The sequence below is a fragment of the Phacochoerus africanus genome, chromosome 14 (genome assembly GCF_016906955.1).
Source record: "Phacochoerus africanus isolate WHEZ1 chromosome 14, ROS_Pafr_v1, whole genome shotgun sequence".
Classification (NCBI taxonomy): Eukaryota; Metazoa; Chordata; class Mammalia; order Artiodactyla; family Suidae; genus Phacochoerus; species Phacochoerus africanus.
The window spans coordinates 33,549,191-33,572,767 of NC_062557.1; the positions used below are offsets into that span (position 1 = coordinate 33,549,191).

The 23,577-nt window shown below is 53.5% G+C and overlaps 1 protein-coding gene across 3 annotated transcripts in view; it reads left to right on the forward strand.

Moving 5' to 3' along the window:
* MSI2 (musashi RNA binding protein 2) overlaps nt 1-23,577 on the forward strand; it is a 441,294-nt gene that overhangs the window by 207,111 nt on the left and 210,606 nt on the right. The window lies entirely within an intron of this gene.

Sequence of the window (23,577 nt, forward strand, 5' to 3'; positions counted from 1 at the left end):
TCTTGAGACGTAGCTGGGAGCAGGAGGAGGCGGGACGGGTCAGAGGTGCGATGGCCTGGCAGGTGGTGGTGGTATGTCTATGGCCTTAGCTGTCCTTGGGCTCCACAAAGCTTCCTCAGTTGTTAAGAATCTGGGAAGATGGGTGATTGGAGGTTGAAGGTGCGTGTCCAGAAGGAGCAAAATATGGGGGATTAATTGGGGGCCAGGTATTTATTTATTTATTTACGGAGAGTCAGGCATTTATTTATTTATTTATTCAGGGTCGGGCATTTATTTATTTACGTATTGAGGGCCAGGCGTTTATTTATTTATTGATTGATTTATTGAGGGTCAGGCATTTATTTATTTACTTATTTGTGGGCCAGGTATTTAGACCCAAGAAGCTTCTTTTGCCTTTATCTAGATCTTGACACTCTTCCAAACCAGGAACGCCCGAGACTGTCTGTCTGACCATCGTGCCTCTGGCATGGTTTCGAGTGTGTAAATGTGCACGAGTGAGGGTGTGGGCGTGCACGAGGGCTCACCCTTAAGATAGAGATGTGATGGCGGAGCCTCCGCCTCCTTGGCAGGCAGTCTTGTCCCGGAATGCACCCGTGACATCCTCAGCTAAGTCCCCAGACGTGAGGGATGAGGTCTGAAGAAGGCAGCCTTCAGCAGGGTGGCTCCTGTTTCTGAAATAGCAGGCTCATCTATCTGTTTATTTTTATTTTTATTTTATTTTATTTATTTTTTTGTCTTTTTTGCCATTTCTGGGGCCGCTCCCGTGGCATATGGAGGTTCCCAGGCTAGGGAGTCTAATCGGAGCTGTAGCCACCGGCCTACGCTAGAGCCACAGCAACGAGTGATCTGAGCCGCATCTGCAACCTACACCACAGTTCACGGCAACCCCGGATCCTTAACCCACAGAGCAAGGCCAGGGACCGAACCCGCAACCTCATGGTTCCTAGTCGGATTCGTTAACCACTGCGCCACGACGGGAACTCCCAGGCTCATCTATCTATAGTGGACTCCCAGAGACCTTCTGCCAGCGGTCACCTCCATCCGGCCTGTCCTGGGACAGCCCTGCAGCAGAGGCACGAGCCTGGGCCTCTGATCTCTGGGCACTGCACACTTTGCCCTTTTTCGAAGAGCAGAGGCCCCACCGTTGCGGCTGACTCTTACGGAGATCGGGTCCCTCATCTCATTCTCACCTGCACGTCCCTGTGCTCTGAGGCCAGCAGAGAAAATTGCTCTGGCGCGTTGCTTCTCTCAGCATTTGGAGGTGGGAAGTTGAAGACACAGAGCCTCGGGAAGGCAGATATGTGATTCGGGAATTGCAGTGAAATTGGCACAGCTGTCCAGCCCGACTGGCCTTCCTCCTTGCCTCCTGCATACAGTTTTTAAAACTCTTCACAACTGCTTCCCAGTAGGGGTGCATTGGGCCTTACAGGAAGGGGGAAGGGGACAGAGGATGAGCTGTCACCTCCATCAGCTGGCTCTCTGGTCCCCAGAGTGAAGCCTGGGGGAACTGGGGAGTTGTGAAAAGGAGAGGCCTGGACCCCCCCCCCCCCCCAAAAAAAAAAGCTTTGCTGACCATGATCGGGGGTGATGTCCTTTCTTTTTTTGCCTGGAGAGTGACTCTCCCATGTACTCACATCCACCTGACCTGGAGGGGGGCCCCTCTGACCGCTCTCCCTTCATCAGGCTCCAGTGGACAATGCGGTCAGGGCTTCCATAGTTAGCACCTTACGAACCAGCTCAACGATTTCCTTAGACACTCAGTGGAGTTTTGTCCAGCCGGTGTCCGGCTGGGAGGTTCCAGCCATCTCCACCGTGGCCCTGGCATCATGCACTCTCCTCTTCTCCCCCAGGAGGCTGGGACCCTCTCCTCCAGATGGGGAGCAGTGCACACTCTCAGCTGGTAGAGACCCCAGGGCCCCACGTCCATCCTGGCAGAAGGGAAGTGACTTCTCCAAGGCTGCCTTGCCCACCGGTGGCAGATCCAAGTCTGGAAGCCGGACCTCTGCTTCCTGGTTGTGTGTGCCCCACCCTCGGCCAGCGACCCTGACCTGTGCGCCCCAGATTCTCGAGGGACCAGACACGTGATGGTCATCATCCATTCTCTCACTCTCTTCTTTGCAGAGCAGGGTCGTTAAACCTGGACTGTCTTTTCTGGACTTAGTTTCAAAAAGAGAAGGGCGTGGTGTTTTGAAAAGGCTAGTCTCTAAGAGCTTCCGGTCTGGAGCGAGAATGCCTGCTTTCTCTCGTTTTTGCATTTAGAAGAGCTCCCACCCCCCACAAGGTGCCAGGCACTGAGCCAAGTGCTCCTTGGGTGCCATCTTACGTGTTCCTCCCACCCGCCCCCAGGAGGCTGGCACCGTTGTCCCTGCCTTACAGTTGAGGACCTAGAGAGAGGTTCATGTGCCATCCCCAGGTGATACAGCAGGTGTTGGAGGGGAGCTGGGACTTGAACCCGGGTTTAACCTCGGAGGGGACCGGGCTTCTGCATGGCAGGTACTGACCAGAACCTCCTGGCTGGTCCTGGCCGAGAGGCTACCCCCCCCCCCCCCCCGCCGCCCCAGCACACAATCACTGTGATGTGCCTTCCTCATTTGGGGGGGGGGGGCCATCTCGTGACAGCTCACGAGGCCTGTTGTCCCTTCTCTTGCTGTCGAGGCGATGGGCGCCTCAGATCCCATAGATAACCTGATAAGTTGGAGTTGAGCTGTACCCGTAAAATGTCTGTGTGTTGAGCAGTCAGTGGTGTCATGGGGGTACTTGACTTCATTGGCTCATCCCAGTGTTGTAGAGGGACAAGGCAAGAAGCTTGACTCCAGCATCAGAAAAGCAGCACAAACACACACATCTGCCTGTGTAGGGCTGGCCCCTGTGCTGTGTTTTCTTCTGTGTTCACTCCTTTAGTCCTCACTGCAATCCTTGGAGTAGCTACTATGATTATTTCTCACTTTTCCACACGAGGACATGGAGGCCCAGAGAGGTTAAGTGACTTGTCCAAGGTCACACAGCTGAGAATCGGCAGAGCCAGGATCCAGCCTCTCTGACCCTGGGGCTCATGTCTTTATCTTCCTCCTCCATCACCATTGGTGGGATGAGTTCCTGTGCTGGGCAGGAAGGGCTGCGTAGCCCTACATTCTGTATCCAGTTGGCCGCTAGGCTGGTACCTTAAAAGGGGAACCCTCATTCCTAGGTTGTGACCCTCAATAAAGTAACTGGCCACCGAAAGGCTGAGTGGAGAGGCTGCCTCCCCTCGGGGTTACGTGCAGGTCTTGAGCACGTTCCCTAAGTGTGTTATTGACCTGAAGGAGCCTCGGGCTGAACAGTGATGTGTGTGTGTGTTTGTCGGCCCCCGAGACTGGGAGCCATGGGGAGCCAGGACCCCCTCCTTCACGCTGCTGCTGCTGGTGTATGGTGGCCACGTGTGTCCATTGACAATTCTCAGCGGTGGTCCCGAGTGGGTCTGGCCCGGCCCACCTCCCCCTCTCCTTGTAGCTGCCAATGGCATTTTTTTTTGGTCTTTTTAGGGCCGTACCCATGGCAAAGGGAAGTTCCCAGGCTAGGGGTCAAATCGGAGCTGCACCTGCTGGCCTGTGCCACAACCACCTCTGATCCCCAAGCCGAGTCTGTGACCTACACCACACAGCTCACGGCAATGCCGGACCCTTAACCCACTGAGCGGGGCCAGGGATCGAACCCCGAATCCTCATGGATCCTAGTCGGGCACCACAACTACTGAGCTACAGTGGGAACTCCAACCAATGGTATATTTTTTGGACTCACTTCATCTAGGTCTTTGTTTTTGATGGTGGCCACGGAATGGAGCAATTCTTCAGGGCCACGTGTCTCTTGAACTCTTCACCAGGTGAAGGCAGCAGAGCCACCAGTCCAGCCCCCTGGTCCAGGAGGCAGGGGTCCTGGCTCAGCTCCATCTGCGGGTGGCAACCTGTCCTGCATGCTGACCCTGCTGCCCTGGGATCAGAGGTTCCTGGCTGGAGCCCTACGGCTGCCACCATGATCCTGAGACGGTTAAGTCATTTCCAAGAGCTTGGGTTTCCCCACTTAACCTTAGAAAGTCCCCTGAAGCCCTTTGCACGTGCCCAGGTGCGTGAGGGCTGCCCCGTGACCGGGGTCCCGCCTCACATGTGGCTCCAGACCTGGGTGTGAAGAGAACTTCCTTTTCTTTCAGAGTACAGACAGCTGCCTCTCACCCCTCATGCATGAAACTCTGTATGGTAACTTTGCACAAAAGATGGTTTTGTTGTCGCCCCTGGAGAATGCAGTGACGCCCCTGCCCCCCACCTCGTGCGCAGGGAGCCGTGGTCACGCTTGGACCCCTTGGCAACAGTAGCAAGACTGGAGATGGGGAGCTTGAAGCCATTGCTTGTAAATCAGCATGTTTTTCTCTCTTTTTTTGCTGTAGTGCAAACCAGCTTCCTGTACAGCCGCTTGTGTTTAAAAACTCTTAAGGAAGAGGGTGGCCCCCCCAGCCCTTGTCCACTGCCCGTCTGCTTTGTGGGACGGTTATGAATGAACGATTACAGCCGTTTCAAAGAGATTAGCTTTAAACCAGCACAGTCCTCTCTCCTCATCCGCTCCGCTCCCCCCCCCCCCCCCCGCCGCCGCCCCCGACTCCCCTGAGTGTTTAAGTTTTTGTGTAGAGTGAGTTCAAAACAAACAGATGTTCTTGAGAGATGTGGTGAGCTGGGACCTGACACAGAAGGAGAACTGGGCCGGTGAGGGGAGCTGGGGGGGAATGGGGGGGAGCCCAGGTTGCAGGGTCAGCCTCCTATTTGTATTCTGAGAACTAGGGCAGCATGGAAAGCTCCACAGATCCTGCCATAGGCTGATTTGCTGTATGACGTCTGGTAAACTTGATTTGATTTACACTTTCCCCAACACATGCATGCATGCACACGGACACACACGCGTGTGCACACAGACACACACTTCCATCCCATTCTTTGCCGGTGTGCTGTGGAAACTGAAGTCTGAAAACGCTTTGGACTCTCTGAACAAAGCTTTAAAGATGAATTGGGGGAGAGATAGGGAAGAAACATCACCAGAAAGCTTTTTTTTGTCTTTTCTAGGGCTGCACCCATGGCATATGGAAGTTCCCAGGCCAGGGGTCGAATCAGAGCTGTAGCCACCAGCCTATACCACAGCCACAGCAAGGCGGGATCCGAGCCGCGTCTGCAACCTACACAGCTCACAGCAATGCTGGATCCTTAACCCACTGAGCGAGGCCAGGGATCGAACCCACAACCTCCTGGTTCCTAGTCGGATTCGTTAACCACTGAGCCACTACGGGAACTCCAGCCAGGAAGCTTTTTATTATGTGAAAGCCTTGTCGTTGTATGTGAAGATGCCCCAGCCGCCCCACGTGGGCGACCCTCATGGACTCTCACCTAAAGCAGACGTGACACGGCGAGGACTTGGAGGCAGCAGAGGAAAACCATCAAAAGCACCACCATTGAACAGGAGTACGCGTTAACATCCTGGGCTCGGCCCTGGGAACACAGGGAGGCCGAAGGGCAGTTCCTGCCTTTGGCCGAGAGCTTGTGGTGCGGAGGGACAGACAGACAGGGTGTGATGAGGCCAGAGCCCTTCTGTATCGGCGTCTCCTCTCAGCCTCCTAAGGTCTGGGAGGAGGAGTCCAGGGCACCCGTCTGGGAGTGAAATGAGTTCCCCGTCTCGGGACTGGGTGTGCAGAAGTACAGTCCCGGTCAGGGACCGTGGTTAGGCGCCCCACTGGGGCTGAATCTCAGGCCTGCTGCCTGTGGGTCAGCACATCTTTACTGCAAAATGTTGACGTAGTTCCCAGGGCTGCATCACCCTAGAGTTTATTTTGGGCAGATGATCGCCTTCTAGGTCCTTCTTAACCGTTTAAGTATCCTTGGCAAGAGGCTTACCTGAAGCTTCCAAGGCTCTTTGAGAAGGGAACGAGGCATAATATTTCCCCACCCAATCTCTGTACATCCTGGGCCCTGGGTTTTTATTGGCACCTTATTTGGAAAGTTCCGGGCTGTTGGGAGGGGAGGGGAATGGGCAGTTTGTCAGTGTCATGTTTCGAGGCCCAGAGTTTTAACGTGTGGTCGGATCAACCACTGCTGCCAAATTTACCACTTCTCGGGAGCAGAATTGGACTTGAGAGGGATGACTGGACACTTTCCCCAGAGCTACGTTTCCCCAGAGGCATTGTGAAATCTTAGGCGACGCAAGGACTCTGTGGCCAATTAAGTTTATTTGTAAATAAATTTAGCAACTGCTGAATTCCTTACACGCGGGACTTCTCAGAGCCTTTACTGTGCTGACAAGTGTTCTGATTTTCTAACATTAAGGTAGACAGAGTTTCCTGAACTCAGCTGGGCACTGAACCTTCATTTTATTTTATTTTATTTATTTGTTTTTTAAGAGCCAAACCCATGACAAATGAAAGTTCCCAGGCTAGGGGTGGAATCAGAGCTGCAGCTGCCAGCCTGCACCACAGCCACAGCAACGCCAGATCTGAGCTGTGTCTGCGACCTATGCCAAAGCTCACAGCAATGCCAGATCCTCAACTCACTGAGCGGGGCCAGGGATTGAACCCGCCTCCTCATGGGTGCTACTTGGATTCTTTACCACTGAGCCACACCGGGAACTCCTGAAGTTTTTTGTCTTTTAAGAGGACTCATGTCTTTTGGAAGAGTCCTTGAGAAACTTTCTAAAGTCCCTGCCCCTTTTATTTTTATTTTATTTTATTTTATTTTTGTCTTTTTGCCATTTCTTGGGCCGCTCCCGCGGCATATGGAGGTTCCCAGGCTAGGGGTCTAATTGGAGCTGTAGCCACCAGCCTACGCCAGAGCCACGGCAATGTGGGATCCGAGCCGCGTCTGCGACCTACACCACAGCTCACGGCAACGCCGGATCCCTAACCCACTGAGCAAGGGCAGAGATCGAACCCACAACCTCATGGTTCCTAGTCGGATTCGTTAACCACTGCGCCACAACGGGAACTCCCAACTGCCCCTTTTAGTCTTCAGATCCCTCAGCTGTGAAATCGTAGGAGTTAGAGTGCTCTCTAACAGCTTTACTTCCTTTTAAACTATTTTTCTTTCTTAAAGATCAGCTAACAAATATTGAGGAGTGATGAATTTGGACTTGATAGATTCAAGCCATGTGTATATACTTATATATCAAGTTGATAGAGCTATATCTATCCAATGTCATATTGCATATGTAAACATATTTAAATAGAATGTGGACTTCATATAATTTATATGTCCATATGTATTTAAGGGCATATGTACATATATACACATATAATTTTGTAATATATACTCATAGTATACTATATGATACATACTACATGTTATTTATAAATGTTACAAATGTATAAATATAAACACGTTTGTATTTATGATCCACTTATCAATGTAGTCTCTCAGTGGCTGTCAGAGCTCAGGGCCACTGCTGTTACCATGCTTTAGTCAAAGGCAAAGAATCTCAAGTCATTGTAAGTCTGGTTGCCTTTCGGAAGCCGATAGAGCTGCCTTGTTGGTCCCGTCTGCAGAAATAAAGATCGGGAACTCCTGGATCGGTGGGTGGAGAGCCCCACCCAGCCCTGATGCGTTCTGTGTTCCTTGCCTCTGCAGGGTCAGCAAGAAGCCTGGCTGCCCCGCCCAGCCCTCAGATGGGCCACCGCAGAATCCCAGAAAATAACATGGCTTCCGATCCCATGTCTCGAACCAGGCTTGGCCTGTGGGCCCAGGGAGGATAATTTGAGAACTCCCTTGCCTATCCCTTGCGTGGCGGTTGCCAGGCGCCTGGCGAGTGTGTTGGGTTGTTTGCTTTGGGGAGATGCGGTGGCTCCTCTTCATTGCCACCGAGTAGCTTCCGCCGGGTCTCGGCACTGGTTGTTTTGCTGTGTCTCTCAGAAGAGTGCCAGCCTCTCTGTGGGAGCTGGGAGGGAGCATAGCAGAGACAGGCCTACCCGGCTTTTCTTCCCATTTTGTGAGCATGGAGTGAAACTTCAGTTTCAGGATCTTTATGAGGCTCCAAAGTTAAGCCGTTTGCACTCTTGGGGGCCTTGGGCTAAATGTTTCCGCCAAACATCCTTCTGACCTTGTGAAGACTGCCTTGTGTTAAGTTTGGGTCTTTGTCAACTTTCTTTTGAAGTGCCCCGTGCTTTATTTCAGGGGCCAGGAGTGAGAAAGGAGGTGAGAGAAGGTGAGGCAGGACACAGGGACCACAGTGCAGGGCCATTGTCCACGTGCAGACTTTTCTGGAAAAGGCCCTCAGGTGCCTAGAGACGGGAAGGGAGAGATTTGAATCATCTACTGTGGCTTTGGCTCCTCTGACGTCAGACTCTTAGAGGCCCTGAACCTTTGACCCGTGGCTCCAGGTCCGTAAATCTCATGGTTCCCAGGCTTGTGAGGCTGGAATCCTAAGGCTTGATGAGAGTGGTTTTGGTAAACACTGTCATGTGAGTGGGGTGTGTGTGTATGTGTGTGTGGTTGGTCTGTCGTGCTCCTTTGTTCATGCATCTGGTCAAGTCTGACCAGGGGTCAGATGCAGTGTGAGGTGCGGAAGACAGGGATGCAGTCCGTACCCTTGGGGACCTCCGCTAAACTAGACCTGTGCAGAGCAAGTCTTTAAAGTACCGTGTGAGGTGTGCTCTGATAAAGCATGCGGGAGGCAGAGAATTCAGCCCCAGGAGGATGGTGCATCTGGGGAGAGCCTTGCATCAAGCCTGAGCAGGGGTTGAAAGGACAGATCTGATTCAGCAAGTAGGAGGTGGCAAGGGGTCCAGACAGAAGGCGGTGCCAAGGCCTTGAGGGGCGACTGTGAGGCGCTTGCAGAATGACAAGTGATTTGCTAACGTCTGAACCTCCAAAAGGGAGGTGGGTCATGACAGCCCTGGGGCTGGAGGACCAGGCCAGGTCTCAGAGGTGGCGTTGGAGGCTGAAACTTGCCCTTCAGCAGAAGGGGGAGGGGGAGTAGGGCAGGGGAGGGGAGGGAAGGGCGTTGGGGCCAGTGCGTTCCAGGGAGGGTGACCGCCTGGCCGGTGCAGTCTGTGCGTTGAGATGAGAGGCAGCTGCATGTCCTCTGTACCCGGCTTACTCACCGTGCCTGGTGCCAAGACTCTGCAGAGGCTGCACCCCTCTTTGGGGGGCCCTCAGTGGAAAGTTTGATTTGAACATCCCATGGGCCAGGGGCACGGCTGGTCTTCCCTCCTCTCAGCACCCCCTTTCCTCTGAAGTGTTGGCATTGGTGATGCTCCTGAGATGCCTGAACATGTTGCCCACAGGGCCTGCTAGCGGCTCCCTGCCCTTGACCTGGCCACAGATCACACGGCTGCAGAGCCATCACCCAGCCTTTCAGAGCCGTGTGCAGACAGCCCTCTGCCTGCTCCCTGAGGGCCACACGGTCATCTTAGGCAGCTGTTCAGCAGTAATTAGTCAACCCAAGCCTCGCAGGTTCCATGACTCATTGTCTTAAATTTTAATAAGTACAGAAAAACAGAGTGCTGATTTATTAAAAATTAATCCTCCTAAGAGGTAGCTCCGGCCGAGGGGATGCAGAGGGCCGCTGCACTTGGAGGGCTTAGAGGGGGGCCGGGGGGTGGGGGGTGGGGGTGTGCGTGCAGGGAGGCAGCTCTGGGGCTGCTGGAACAGCAGGGCATGGCACTGAGCCCCCTGCCCAAGCACGGTTGGATTTGAGGAAGGAGATGGCAGTGCTGCACAGATGTCTCCTTTTACCCTTCCTCCCCCTCCCCTCCCCTCTGTGCTAGCATCCTAGGGCTGCTGTAACAATCACAAACCAGTGGCTTCAACAGCTGATTTAGTGGAGGAGACAGCTCCACACCTCCCCCTGGTTCCTGGTGGTTTGCTGGCTTGTAGGCCCCTCACCCCATCCCTGCCTTCATGTTCACATGGCTTTCTTCCTATGTGCACGTCAGTATCCAGATGTCCCCTTTTCATAAGAACATTGGTCAGACTGGATTGGGGTCCACCTCACACATATGATTTCATCTTAATTAATGACTTCTGCAGTGACCCTCTTTCCAAATAAGGAAATTACTTCTTCTTCCTGCCTCATAACCTCCCATTCGCCCCATCTCTCTGTCCCTTGACCTTTTCCTCTTGCTCTGCATTCTTCTTGTTGCCCCTTCTGCTGCCTCAGCCCCTCATGATTCACCTTGCTATTTGGGCCACACATGTCTGCTAGAGATGGATGGGTGCCTTGTGCTGTGCCTGTCCCACCAGGACCTCCTCCCCTGCTCTCCACAGTAGCCACAGCTGCTGTGCCCACATGAGCCCAGAACATCCAGCCACCAGGCTGCAGTGCCCCTTTCAAATACAGCTTTACTTCAAAGAGATTGAAGAAGTCCCTTGTCCAGGGTTCAGTTCCAAGCAGGGGGTATATATAGGTGGGGACAGAAAAAAGAGGTGTCTCTGTGAACTTGTATATCAAGAGAGAATTTCCTTCTATTAATCGAAAATATTTCAGCACAGGGCAGGCACATCCCCTGAATGAGCCTTATCATTTAAAGCATTTCCTCCTCCAAGGCAATCAATTTAGGCCAAGTGCAGAGCTCGCTGCTGCGTTGAAATTCAACCAGAGGGGCATGTTGGCCCCCAAAGCATTACGGGCCATTAAGTCTGTAATGCAGCAGAGGCCTCTGGGTAGCTGGAGTGCCTTTCTTCCTTGCTAATCGCAGGAATGCCTCACTGTCATCCTGTTGCATTCCGTGTCATTCCTACCAACATGCACGCACGTGTTCTGGATGCCACCCCCCCCCATGTAACCGTGTGGAGAAAGGAGTCTGGAGAGGACCCCTTGGGTCCTTCTCTACCTGCATCTCAGTGGGGGCCGTCAGGCCCCTCCCACCCCAGGTCTCAGGATTAAGGAGCTGCAGGTCCCAGCCATGGCTGCCCTCTCCCACTTGCATCTTGCCGGACCCTGGACCAGGATACAGAGGGACACCTGGATCCACCTGCTCTCTACCTTCTGTGGGCCCCCTGGCCTGCTCAGTTCTCCCAACGGGTGGTTTTGGGATTTCTTTTCTCTCTTTTTTTTAGGCAAGGAATCAATTTATTAAGGTGAGAGGCTTGTGAGAGATGCAAGCGGGCAGGCAAGGAGGCTCTTCCTGATGGATTTTTTTCTATCCTGAGGTGCCAAGCCCTCATTGAGAGGGGGTGGCGTGGGGCGAGATTCCCCCAGCATTGTCTACGGAGAGGTGAGGGGTGGTGAGGGCCATGGGGAGAACCTTTGAATAGCACCAGTAGTTTTGAGATGACTTGAAAAAATTTAATCTTGGGGAGTTTCCGACATGAGTAAAACCTAGACGATTCTTGGTGTTTCGAGAAAGCCACCAAGTTTCTGTCTGTTAAAATCTCCCCTCTCAGCCCCGGTCCCTTGCTTCCCTCTGAGGCTTCCTCTAGTCCAGACCCCATCACCATCCCCTCAGGGCTCTTGCCCCAGATTTCCAGCTGGTTTGGTCTCCTCCCCCTGCAGATACTCTGCTTCTCCATGAACTCTGCCTTCACAGATGTTCCAGTGGATTCTCTTACCTGGCCTTCAAGCCCCAAAGGGAAATAAGTCCAGTCCCACTACTTTTCCACCCTCTTCTCTGTCAGTTTTTTCTTTTCCTTTGTCTTTTTAAGGCTGCTTTCTCGGTATGTGGAAGTTTCCATGCTCGGGGTCGAATCAGAGCTACGACTGCCAGCCTACACCACAGTCGCAGCCATACCAGATCTGAGCCATGTCTGTGACCTACACCACAGCTCACGGCAATGCCAGATCCCTAACCCACTGAATGAGGCCAGGGATCGAACCACAACCTCATGGTTACCAGTAGGGTTCATCATGGCTGAGCCACACTGGAAACTCCCTTCTCTATCAGTTTTACAGTGTGACTTTTCTGCTCCAGCCCCCTGATCTGCCCCCGGTCCCAGACTGCATGTCTGATGTACCCAGTCCAGAGTGGCCCCCCCACTTCCAACCAGTCCAGCGGGGCCCATCCTTCAATGCCCACTCTGTTTACTCATCTGCCATGTCATCCAAACAGGATGCCCTTGTCATTTATTGGACACTGCTTAGAATGGGATATTCCATACAGAATAGATGATAGCAGAATGTCTTCTATTGTTGTCACCCCCACAGTGTCTCCACCTTGTCTCCTGGTGTAAGTTGGGTTTAGTTTAACAAAGATACAGCGGTATTTTTCTTGGAGTTCCCGTCGTGGCGCAGTGGTTAACAAATCCGACTAGGAACCATGAGGTTGCGGGTTCGATCCCTGGCCTCACTCAGTGAGTTAAAGATCTGGCATTGCTGTGGCTGTGGTGTAGGTTGGCAGCTACAGCTCCGATTAGACCCCCTAGCCTGGGAACCTCCATATGCCACGGGAGCGGCCCAGAAATGGCAAAAAGACCAAAAAAAAAAAAAAAAAGATACAGTGGTATTTTTCTGGTCTCCGTAGGCTTCTACCTCTTGGGGAGGGGGCGGGAAGCTGAGTAAGGAAGGAGGGAAAGATGTGACCTTGAGGTACCAGAGCAGAGCTGTCTTAAAAGTAGCAGCCGAAATGAGAAATAGGCCGTCTTTCTAGAAGTGGTCCGGTCTTGAGCTATTAGTCCAGTTGGTGTAGAACGAGGTTGAATCCATGTCTCCGAGGAAGGAGGCAAGAAAGAGGACAGCCAATTGGCCCATGGGGTGGGGGCTGGCCTGTTGAGCAACAAACTTTCATGCAGGACCTCATGCCAGGTGAACAGTGTTCACGGGTCTCTGTCACATCTGATGACAGAGGGGGACCGTTTTTAGCCTGGGACCCAGGACCTTTTGGCAAGGTCGGGCATCTTCCTGCCAAGCAGTAGTAGGATGCTCTGCAGGACGCCTGCTGGACCAATCTCAGGGCAAGAGGAAAGGCCAGGAATAGAGAGTGTCCTACCCTGGGCTGTTAAATATGCACCCAGGGGCATCAGTGTGGGAGGCGACCCACAGGCCCCACCTCCTCCTAGGCATATGGAGGGTCCCAGGCTAGGGGTCCAATCGGAGCTGTAGCTGCCAACCTATCCACAGCCACAGCAACGCGGTATCTGCCTTGTCTGCAACCTACACCGCAGCTCATGGCAATGCAGATCCTTAACCCACTGAGCGAGGCCAGGGATCGAACCTGCGTCCTCTTGGATGCTAGTCAGGTTCGTTAACCACTGAGCTACAACAGGAACTCCTTCTTATTTCTTTCTCATGGACTAAGTTGCTTTTAATTCAAGTGACTCTTCGGCTGCGGGGACCTGGATTCGGGAAGAGGGGGGGACAAGGGAGGAGGAGCCAGTGTGTCGTGAGGGTCTGTACCAGGCGTTAGACTGAGGCCTCCGTGAGTGTCATTTAAACCTTGTCCAGAGCCCTGGGTAACAGGTGTTGTCTTGTGCCCTTGTGTGGGGCCACAAGGCTGGGGTCCAGGGGAGTGTCCCACAGGGGGTGCAAATGGGGCTGCACCCTACTCTTCTCAGCTCAACCGGCCATCCTTTCCGAAATTCCAGCCTCTTCTTGGCGCCCTCCTCCTCTCTCCGCCTTTGCAGGGGCAGAGAAGCCCAGAAACCCAAGCTATCCGTGCAGTGCACCTGCTTCAAGACCAGAAAGTGTGGAAGAAGAACACGAGGCTTTATTGCGATGCTTTTAGAGAACGTTTGCTGAGCTCTGAGCCCTGGAGAAGGTTTCTCAGGTCGATTGGGCGGTACACACTTCCATGGCTTTGGACTTATAAGGTTGATTCAGAAAATTGGCACCTAATGGCTTACAACTGGAACGCGTTTTCTGAAATTCTGAAATTGGGCCTGGGAGGGGGACTGGGGGGTGCAGGGCAGCCTCTCCTGGGATCTGCTCACGGGCCATCCAGAGTGGGGGTCTCCCCTAATGAGAGGAGAGGCCCCGTCACTCTTCATTCTTTCCGTCGGGATCTGCCCTGCAGTGGCCGTGACGGTGGGGGAGACTTCTGGCGGGCAGTTTCTCCCCACTGGCCTTTAAAAGACCAGGGCCTGAGAATTCTTGAAAAATTAATAGGGTCTCTGTGGGTTCTTTACACTTGCTGGTAACCTCGCCTCTCCCAGGCCCGCTGTGGCTCCGCAGCATAATAGCTGCTCAGCAGCTGGTCTTTTGTATGCAAATATGACCTAAAGAAGTGCGGGAGGCCGAGGTCCATTGTTGCCCAAGACGGTGCGATTTCAAACAGACACGCGGCTTTTAAAATATTCCAGACAGATATTGAAAATGTCAGTAGCAGGTTTCTCCCACTTACTTCTTGCCGGCTCTCTTTTGCCTCTCCTCCTCCCCTGCCACCCACCCCACCATAAAATATAATCAAAAAGCTGGTAAATAATTTAAAGAATTGCCTCAGAGGATTTTCAGACTAGAAAGAGACTTCTTTCTCTGGTTTAAGTTGGGAGAAACTGTTTTCATTTTTTTTTTTTTCCCAAGATATTTAAAATATTCAGGAGTGTCCCACAGGGTCTTGAACTCATAAGTGTCTGCATTTTTCTCACTGTACTCTCATTTCCTCTTTTCTTTATTGAATTTTTTTTTAAAGGTAGCTGTGGGCAACATTGAGGTCCAACTTTCAAATGAAAATCATATTTGAGATACTGGTCTTAGGTCAGAGCAACTAAAGTTTTGTTCATCTGTGCTCTGGGCCCCCTGCTCTCTAGTTTAACGAAAGGGTGGAGTGAACCTTGGCTTCTGGGGTTTCTCATCCTATTAACTCTTTTCAAAGGGGTCCCTTATCTTGGGATCAGTGAATATCTTCTTCCAGAAACTCAAATCAGTCAGGGCTGGACCTTCAGTCCCAACCTGCTGACACCGAGAAGGGAGGGAGGCGGTCAGGCCTCTGGCCAGCTGAAAGCTTAGTCTGGGATGAAGGTGCACAGGTTGGAAGAACCTCCAGTCCACCCAGTCCTCAACGCAGAGCCCCTTCTGGAAGAACTCTCACGTAGGAATGCATTTCTGGGTCTCTTAGAAGTCCTGGGGCCAGAAGGCTGGCTGGCCAGGTGGAAGTAAGTGTACCTGGGAGATGACTGCCTCTCTTGATAATCCACGCTGGATGGATGGAAGGAAGAGGAGAAGAAGAATGAAATGAATGGATGAATGGAAGGAAGGAAAACACGAAAGGACAGATCATGGATGGAAGGGCAGATTGAGGATGGATGGTAGATGGATGGAGGAAGGAAGAAGGACAGATGGATAGAAGGACAGATGGAGGATGGATGGGTAGGTGGATGGAGGGAGGAAGAAGGACAGATGGATGGATAGAAGGACAGATGGAGGATGGATGGGTAGGTGGATGGAGGAAGGAAGAAGGACAGATGGATAGAAGGACAGATGGAGGATGGATGGTAGGTGGATGGAGGGAGGAAGAAGGACAGATGGATGGATAGAAGGACAGATGGAGGATGGATGGGTAGGTGGATGGAGGAAGGAAGAAGGACAGATGGATAGAAGGACAGATGGAGGATGGATGGGTAGGTGGATGGAGGGAGGAAGAAGGACAGATGGATGGATAGAAGGACAGATGGAGGATGGATGGGTAGGTGGATGGAGGAAGGAAGAAGGACAGATGGATAGAAGGACAGATGGAGGATGGATGGGTAGATGGATGGAGGAAGGAAGAAGGACAGATGGATAGAAGGACAGATGGAGGATGGATGGGTAGGTGGATGGAGGGAGGAAGAAGGACAGATAGATGGATAGAAGGACAGATGGAGGATGGATGGTAGATGGATGGAGGAAGGAAGAAGGACAGATGGATGGATAGAAGGACAGATGGAGGATGGATGGGTAGGTGGATGGAGGAAGGAAGAAGGACAGATGGATGGATAGAAGGACAGATGGAGGATGGATGGGTAGCTGGATGGAGGAAGGAAGAAGGACAGATGGATAGAAGGACAGATGGAGGATGGATGGGTAGGTGGATGGAGGGAAGGATAGAGGGTTGGTGGATATTTGGTTTTCCACTCCTATTTGTCCTTTCACGTAATTTTCAACCAGATGGCATTCCTCAGGCCCGCTCCTAGAAGCTGGGGAGAGGTGATATAGAACTCGGGTGCCAGGGAATCCTTACAGCATCCTGTGCTTTATTACTCATAGATGCCACTACCAAGTGACCCTCTAAGAAGGCCATTTTCATAGAGCTTTCCCTTTAAAGGCATAGTGTTGAACCCCGTCGGTATCGCCCCTTTCCTGCAGGACCTGCACGCTGACACTCTCTGGCTCATGATGGGGGTGTCTGGCTGTCCCCTGCCAAAGAGCCAGATGTGTCCTCTCTGGGTCCAGCCAACAAGGGTCATATCCTTGGCATTGCGATGGGAGGCAGATGAGCTGACTGAATCCCGGGTGCTTCCTGTGTGCCTTGAAGTGACTTAGGTACCTCTTGGAGCTTCACTTTCCCCATCTGTAAAATGGGGAAGATCTCTCCCTAAGGACTGTGAAGTTAGATGAGGTGATGCGTTTAAAGCCCTTCAACCAACAGTGCTGGGCACATGGTACCCCGCCACAGGCAGCACGAGTGGCCTGTGGCCTTGCTGTCACAGAGGTGGGGGACTCTCATCTTCTGGGGGACATAGGAAGAATCTTGGGCTGCTAAGGTGACGAGTGCCAACCTCCTGTGGTCTGAGGGCAGGCATACAGCTTGCCAAGGTGCCTTGGGGTGTCCTTAAGTGTGGGGGCAGGGAAGGGACGTGGGCACATGGGCTCAGTTTAGCTCCGGCTGCTCAGAACACACCTCCCGGGCCTCATCTGGGCATCCCCGTGGCTCTGTGGCTGTTTCTGTGAATGATGGAGGCTCTAGGAAGATGCTGCCAGCTGGTCCGAGGAGTCCTTAGCTGATCCCTCCCTTCTCTTCGAGGCCACAGGTTTTCCCTTCTCCTTTTGTCCTTTTAAGCGACCCTCTGACCATTTCTCCTCTTTTGAAAGCAGACGCCCTGAACTCTTCCCCAGCAGCTTCTCCCTAGGGTTGGGTCCCAGACATCAGGCTGCCTGGGACCAGATCTCACCTGCATCTCTGCCCTGGAGCTAGGCTGCTCTCAGGTCCCTAACAGCCAGAGGAGCCGGTGGCCCCCTCCAGCCAGAGCCCCTCTGTCCTCCCAAATCCAGAGCAACCCTGGTCTTGTCGGCTCCAGAGAGAGAGCCTTCCAGAAAAACCAGAGTTCTGCATTTTCTGCCTCCACCCCAGCTCCTGCTCTTTTCTGTTCTAAAACCCCTAAGAGGGGAGGTGTGAAGTCCATGATCTGTAAGCATAAAGGATTTTTAAACTAAACAAGAAAACCAATTATTTTTCTAACTGCTTTACTCCTTCAAATCTTTCACTGTAATGGAGATTTAGAATCCATCACAGTTGGGCTATTATTTCTGTGTAAACAGTGTCATGCCCTATTGCACCAAGCACACAGTCAATTTTTTCCATTACGTATGGACACACATGACGAGGGTGCCCGGTCAGTGTCTCCCCAGCAGGTTTTAGTTGATGGGGAGCGCGTGACCGTGGTCAGAGGTGAGGAAGGGGTTAAGGCCGGCAGGGGCAGTTTGATCTTCCCCAGGGCTCGCTTCTTTGGCCCCAACGCTCTATGAATCTTCGGGCCCTGGCTTGGGAACCTCCCCTGTCCAGCACTGGGAGGTTGGGGAAAGGGGGCAGGGAGTTGATGGGCCCCTGGGGCCGAAGTGAGAGGGGTGGGAGCGCTATGTTTGCTTTGGCCTGGCGGGACTTGGCGCCTTTCCTGTCTCCCCTTCCCCAGCTTCTCACTCCTGCTGGTGGATCTTTCGCCAGGGAAGTCTGACTTTGCATCCGGCTGCTTGTGGCCTTGTGGGGCCCTCAGGCCCCTGTGCCCTGCAGTGTCCACCTGGACCTCTTGGCCCTTTCTACCCCGGCCCTCTGGCACTTCCTGACCAGGCCATGCACACCATGCCCTCTGCCCAGAGCATTTTCACACCTCTTTCACTCCCCCTCCCCTGGTGCCTTTTGATTCTCCAGGACTCCACTCAGATGCTGCCTCCCCCAGGAAGCCCGCCTTCACTCCAAGCCCGACTGCACACCTGTCCCGTGTCACCTGTGGTGTCTTCTCTTCTAGCCCCCATGCTCTGTAATGTAACCTTGGTCTGCCTTTTACCAGCCACACGTAAGCTCTGGAGGCAGCCCAGGCTCCTCTATAGTCCAGCGGCCAGCAGGACTATTGGCAGGTGGTACCTTCCCAGTGAGTATTTGTAGAGTGAATGGAGGAGGCCCCAGACCGGGCTGGGAAAGAGGGTGTGAGCATCTGACTGCGTGCCCAGGGAGTGGTGTCAGCCCACCTGCCATGGCAAGGGCGGGCACGGCGGTGTGCCTGGCAGCCAGCACCTCCCGAGGGCGGAAGGCCATAGAGGAACAGGCTGAGGAGCAAGAACACTGGAGCCAGGCCGCCTGGGTCCACACTGCGGCCCCAGCCCTGTGACTGGGGCAAGTCACTTCAACTCTCTGTGCCTCAGTTGGCTTATCTGCAAAAGAGGGCGATCACTGTGCTGAGGTCGCAGAGCTGTTGGGAAGGGGAGACATGCTCCTGGTGCGAGGACCACCCCCAACGCAGGACCTGGTACAGTGTGACCAGAGCAGCGTGGCTGCTGCTGTCTTCATGGGGCTTCTGCGCCGGTGGCCCTGCCCCAGCTGCCCTCAGGCTTCTGAGGGCTTTGCTTGGAGCAGAAGTCCGGACCCTCCCGTGGGATGTGTTTGTGCGTGGCGTGAACCACACCACTGACCCTCTGGGGGCGGGGGGTGGCTGCCTCTTTCTGCAGGTGGCCCCAGACCCCAGATTTCACGGTCCTGCTTTCTCACGTGCCACCTGCCTGGCTGGCTTGTGTGACCTCTGGATTAACCTTTAGCTGGGTTTCTCAGGTCAAGCGGGCTCTGCCGGCAGACTGAGGCATTGATGCAGCACCTTCTGTGTACAAGCTGACCTGTTTGGCATAGAGGGAGCACAGTCGATCTGCTCCCTCATCCCACGAGGGAGGCCAGGCCGGTGTCCGTCTTGATTTTCAGATGAAGCAACGGAGCCAAGGAGTAGCTCAAGGCAAAGCAACTGGGGACTCTTCCCCTCCCACCCCCTCCTGCCCCCAGGTCTGCTCTTGAGATGGACAGATAGCTTCTCAGCCTTTGACTGCAGCAGACTCACGTACAGCGGGGAACACAGGCTTCCTGGAAAGGATTTTCGGGGGGGCGGAGGAGAGATGTGGGGGATGTCTTGAGTTGCAAAATACCTGGTCCCTGGTCCCCCTCTCCTCATGGTTCCCCAGGGGCTTGTCCTCTGTATTTGAGGAGAGGCAGAGGGACTGGGAGCAGGAGAGGGAGGTGGCTTCTCTCCCTTTGGGTGGGGCTGCCCTTACAGCCAGCGTGGGGCCTCAGGATTGCCTCTGCTCCTGACTGTGCATGGACCTTGCTTGCAGCAAGATTGAGCGCTGAAGGGACAGGGGCCCACAGAGGACAAATGAGGAGGGAGCTTCATCTCACACCGGGTATCTTTTAAAGCACATCTGTGAGTCTCCAGAGTGAGAGCAGGTTTGCACGCAGGGCAGCAGGAGCACCTGTCTCTCCTCTGGGAGGGGCCTCCTGGTGTGTCCCCAGACTGTCCGTAACAGCTGTCGTGGGGAGAAGCTCATCAGTCCCATCGGTAGGGGAGTGGCGGTGGGGCTCCCCAAAGACAAATGACTGGGTCGCAGGAGTCAGGGAAGCCTTCCGACCTTTGGCTGAAGGTGGCAGGAAGAGGGTCACTACCCAACCCCAGAAGTTGTGGACTGGCTTTGGGACCGGTGGGTTCGGGCTTGGAATCCTAGCTCTGTCTGCCCTCTAGCCCTAGGACCTTGTGTATGTCCCCTAATTTTTCTGAGCCTTGCTTATTAGCTCATCTGGAAAACGGAAGCAATAAGAGTCACACTGCTCTCCTTGGGTGGAGGTGGGCCCGTGATGCTGAAGCACTTTGCCGGTTCGGTTCCCGGGACAGAGCGCACAGCACACTCTGTGGCCGTGGCTCTTGCTGCTGTTGTCTGTCCTCTTGGTCCGTGTGGGACCCTGCCTCCATCACCATTTCCCCACTGGTCCCTGGTCCCCTCCTCACAGGTCCCCTGGGGTGCATCTGTCCTTGGCTTTTCCTCTCCAGCCGCTTTTCTCTAAAGGCCCTTTGGCACTAAGCAGCACATCGATTTCTCTTCCCGGAGGCGCAGGGCTGCCTGTTGAGCGATGCGCCCTGTGTTGTTTGTCTGTGATGCATAATATATGTGCGTGTGTGAGTATGTGTACGTAGGTTCCCCCAGCACGGATGTATATATAACTTTTTCCCCCAAAGAGAGATTTATTTCAGGGAACAAATGCTTCTGGTTAGCTTCTGTGTGGATGCGATCCAGCCCCGAGCCGTTGCCATGAGTCGAATTCATTGACGGCAAAAGGAAATGAAAACAAACGTTCCCTGACATGGGGCATTTCCGTTGGGGGCCTCTGGGAATTCTCTCCTCTATTAAAATATCCACCAAATTGGACGGAGGAACTTGGCAGCCACGGCCTGAGCTCTCTAATTGTTTCTGCAAGGAGGGCATGGGCAGAAGCTGTGTGCTGGCCTCTCTTCCGGAACCTTCCTCTTGCCTTGGCCGCGTGGGAGGAACGGGGGTCGCCTGAGATGGGGCATGGCTCGTGCTGCTGGCATCTGGCTTCTCCCGTCAGGTCCCGGCAGGTGCCCCCGGATGGTGAGGGTCGGGGAGAGAGCCCTTGGTGCCTGGCCTTCTGGAAGCTGCTCTTTGGAAAAGTTTGGGGTGGGGGGTGGTGCTGGGAGCTCAGATTCCTGAGATGGTCTGAAGCCTTCCGCGCAGCCCCAGCAGACAGACCGCGAATGCAGTTTTGATCACAACCAGCTGATGGGAGCTGACCCAGACTTCGTGCAATTTGACTGTTTTTCGGGTTTTGTTTTTTTCCATCTCCCTCCTCTTCCTTATGGGGAAGACGCTCCTCTTATGAATGAATTTGCCTCAGGGGACTAGAGGTCAGGGCGGAGGCCAAAGATGAGACGCAGGGTGTCTCACGCGAAGCTGGGGGTGTCGGCTGATCCGTAGCATCCAGGGCAGCAGCTTCCTCTTCTCTCTGCCCCCTTGGAAACGGGCCAGGCGGAGTGCTTCCTGGGGCTTCTGGACATGTCTTAGCAGTAGCAGCAGTGGGCTTTTTGGCACTCGACAGTCATTTAGTCAGCATCTCCCTCAGTCCTTCCACCGGGTGGTTGTAACTGTCCCTGCCGTCTGTCCCCGAAAGCCAAACCTCAGGGGGGTTAGTTCTCCTGCCCAAGGTGACAAAGCTGCTAAGGGCAGGTCAGCTCAGCCTCCACGCCAGGGTTGCTCCATCTCAGCTCCTCTGACGTTTGGGGCCGGGTGGTCCTTTGCTGTGGATGCCGTCCTGTGCTTTGTAGGTTGTTCACTGGTGTCCGTTAGTCTCTTCTCACCGGATGCCCGTAGCACCCCGACCCCTAGTCGTGACAGTCAGAAATGCCTCAGGGCCCCCTGAGAAGCCAGCTGCCCTGGTTAGAACCACCCCTCGAAACCTGTTTCCTCTAACCAGGGCCCGCCCCATGCCCTGTTGCCCTGGGTGGGAACAGGACTCTTATGTACTTTTGAATTCTTCCGCGACCCATGGACATCCTAGGTGCCTGATCCGTGTCTGCACACGTCTAACAAATACACAGGGATTCCTACTGAGCCTCTGCCGTGTGCAAGGCACCATAAGGCATTGGGGCAGAGCTTCTGACTGTGTCTGGGAGCGGAAGGAGGCACCAAAATCCAGGAGGGGCTCCCTGTCCTAGCAGAGGGTCCAGTTAGTGGGACAGTCACGGGCTTGCTGGGTTACAGATGCTCACTTCCTGTTCTTGGTTGGGCAGTTCTTGGCACCGAGGACGGTCGGTGCATGGTGGTGGGGGGGCGCCCTGGAGGGCTTTGGGACATGGCTTTAGGGTGCCCACCCCCACCCCCTGGGTGCACCCCAAAGCCACATGCGCACTCACAGCAGTGGACAGAATAAAATTCACGTGACGTCGGTGGGGCTTCTGGCCCATCCCTCGTCAGGACCTAAGAGGCAACACTCTGTCACCTAAAATAAACTTCTCCCTTTGCTTTCTCTGAGGACCTGCATCCATTTGTCATTTCTGAAAACGCCCAAAGACCTTTAAAAAAAAAAAAAAAACTCTCACTATTTTGGAAATACGGCTTTAAAACAAACACATCAGGAAAAGCTCCTGGGCCTTTGCCCTTGTAGTTTCAATTAATTGGTGCCAAAAATATCTGCTAGTGCCACTCACAACCCCATATCACTGAGTCTATCGGCCCCTTTGAGAGACCAGGATTCCTCGGGAGTTGTTTCCGAGGACTTCCAGAGAGGGGCTGGTGTGAAAGAGTCTGTGTGTGTGTGTGTGTGTGTGTGTGTGTGTGTGTGTGTGTGTTTGTGTGTACAAGGTTGTGTACACACACCCACAAGAAAAGAACATCAGGTTGTTCATTTTTCTTCTTTAAAACCTCCCAAGAATGCATTTCACAGTCCTCCCGGCTGCCAGTCTCCCCTCCTCCCCTCAAAATCCTTGGTTAGGTCTTAAGACTCAACGACAACAAAGAACAAAGCCACAGCCGATCCCCCCTCCTCCCGACAATGTCAGCTGTGAACTGAAGATCTGAATAGCCTTTAAAATTGTTTTATTGTTGTCAGCGCTGCAGAATGGTGTGTAATCTTTGTGTTCTGGAGAATCTTTAATTGGCACAAAAGGGCAGTTTAGCCGGCTTCTGGTAGGAGGTTTGTCATGCAAACGGTTAGTGCCTGCCACTCACAACATATAGGGCTCTCCAAGCTGATTTGCATCAGCAGCTGCCTCTGGTTAATAGCCTTGTATGTTTCCTGGGGACCCTGTGCAGAAGCCATGGGAAGAGGAGGCTCCCCTCCTCTGCATCCACACCACATCCCAGGCTCTCCCAACCTCCTAGCACCTTCCTCTGAGCTCAGCAGGGGCCCGAGGAGGCTGCAGCATGGGTCCTTTATGTAGGTGGAAGCCTTCAGCTATTTAGGAATTTGGTAGGAGTTTAGAGCAAGTCACCCAGGTGGGTTTGAATCCTGAACAAGAAACTGTCCTTGCTACTGGTACTAGGGCAATACTGACTGCTGAAATAACCACACACACACACACACACACCCTCCTCCGCCCCCAAGTTCAGGGCTTAACCCAATGGAAGCGTATTTCTTCTTCTTCTTTTCTTTTCTTTTTTTCTTTCTTTTCTTTTTTTGGTCTTTTTAGGGCCGCACCTATAGCATATGGAAGTTCTCAGGCTAGGGGCTGAATTGGAACTCCAGCTACTGGCATACACCACAGCCACAGCACCGCCAGATCTGAGCCACATCTGTGACCTACCCCACAACTCACGGCAACACTGGATCCTTAACCCACTGGTCAAGGCCAGGGACCGAACCCGCGTCCTCATGAACACTAGTTGGGTTTGTTACATCTGAGGCATGATGGGAAGTCCCTGGAAGCATGTTTCTTGCTCACTAACTGTTTAGTGTGGAGGTTCTGGATG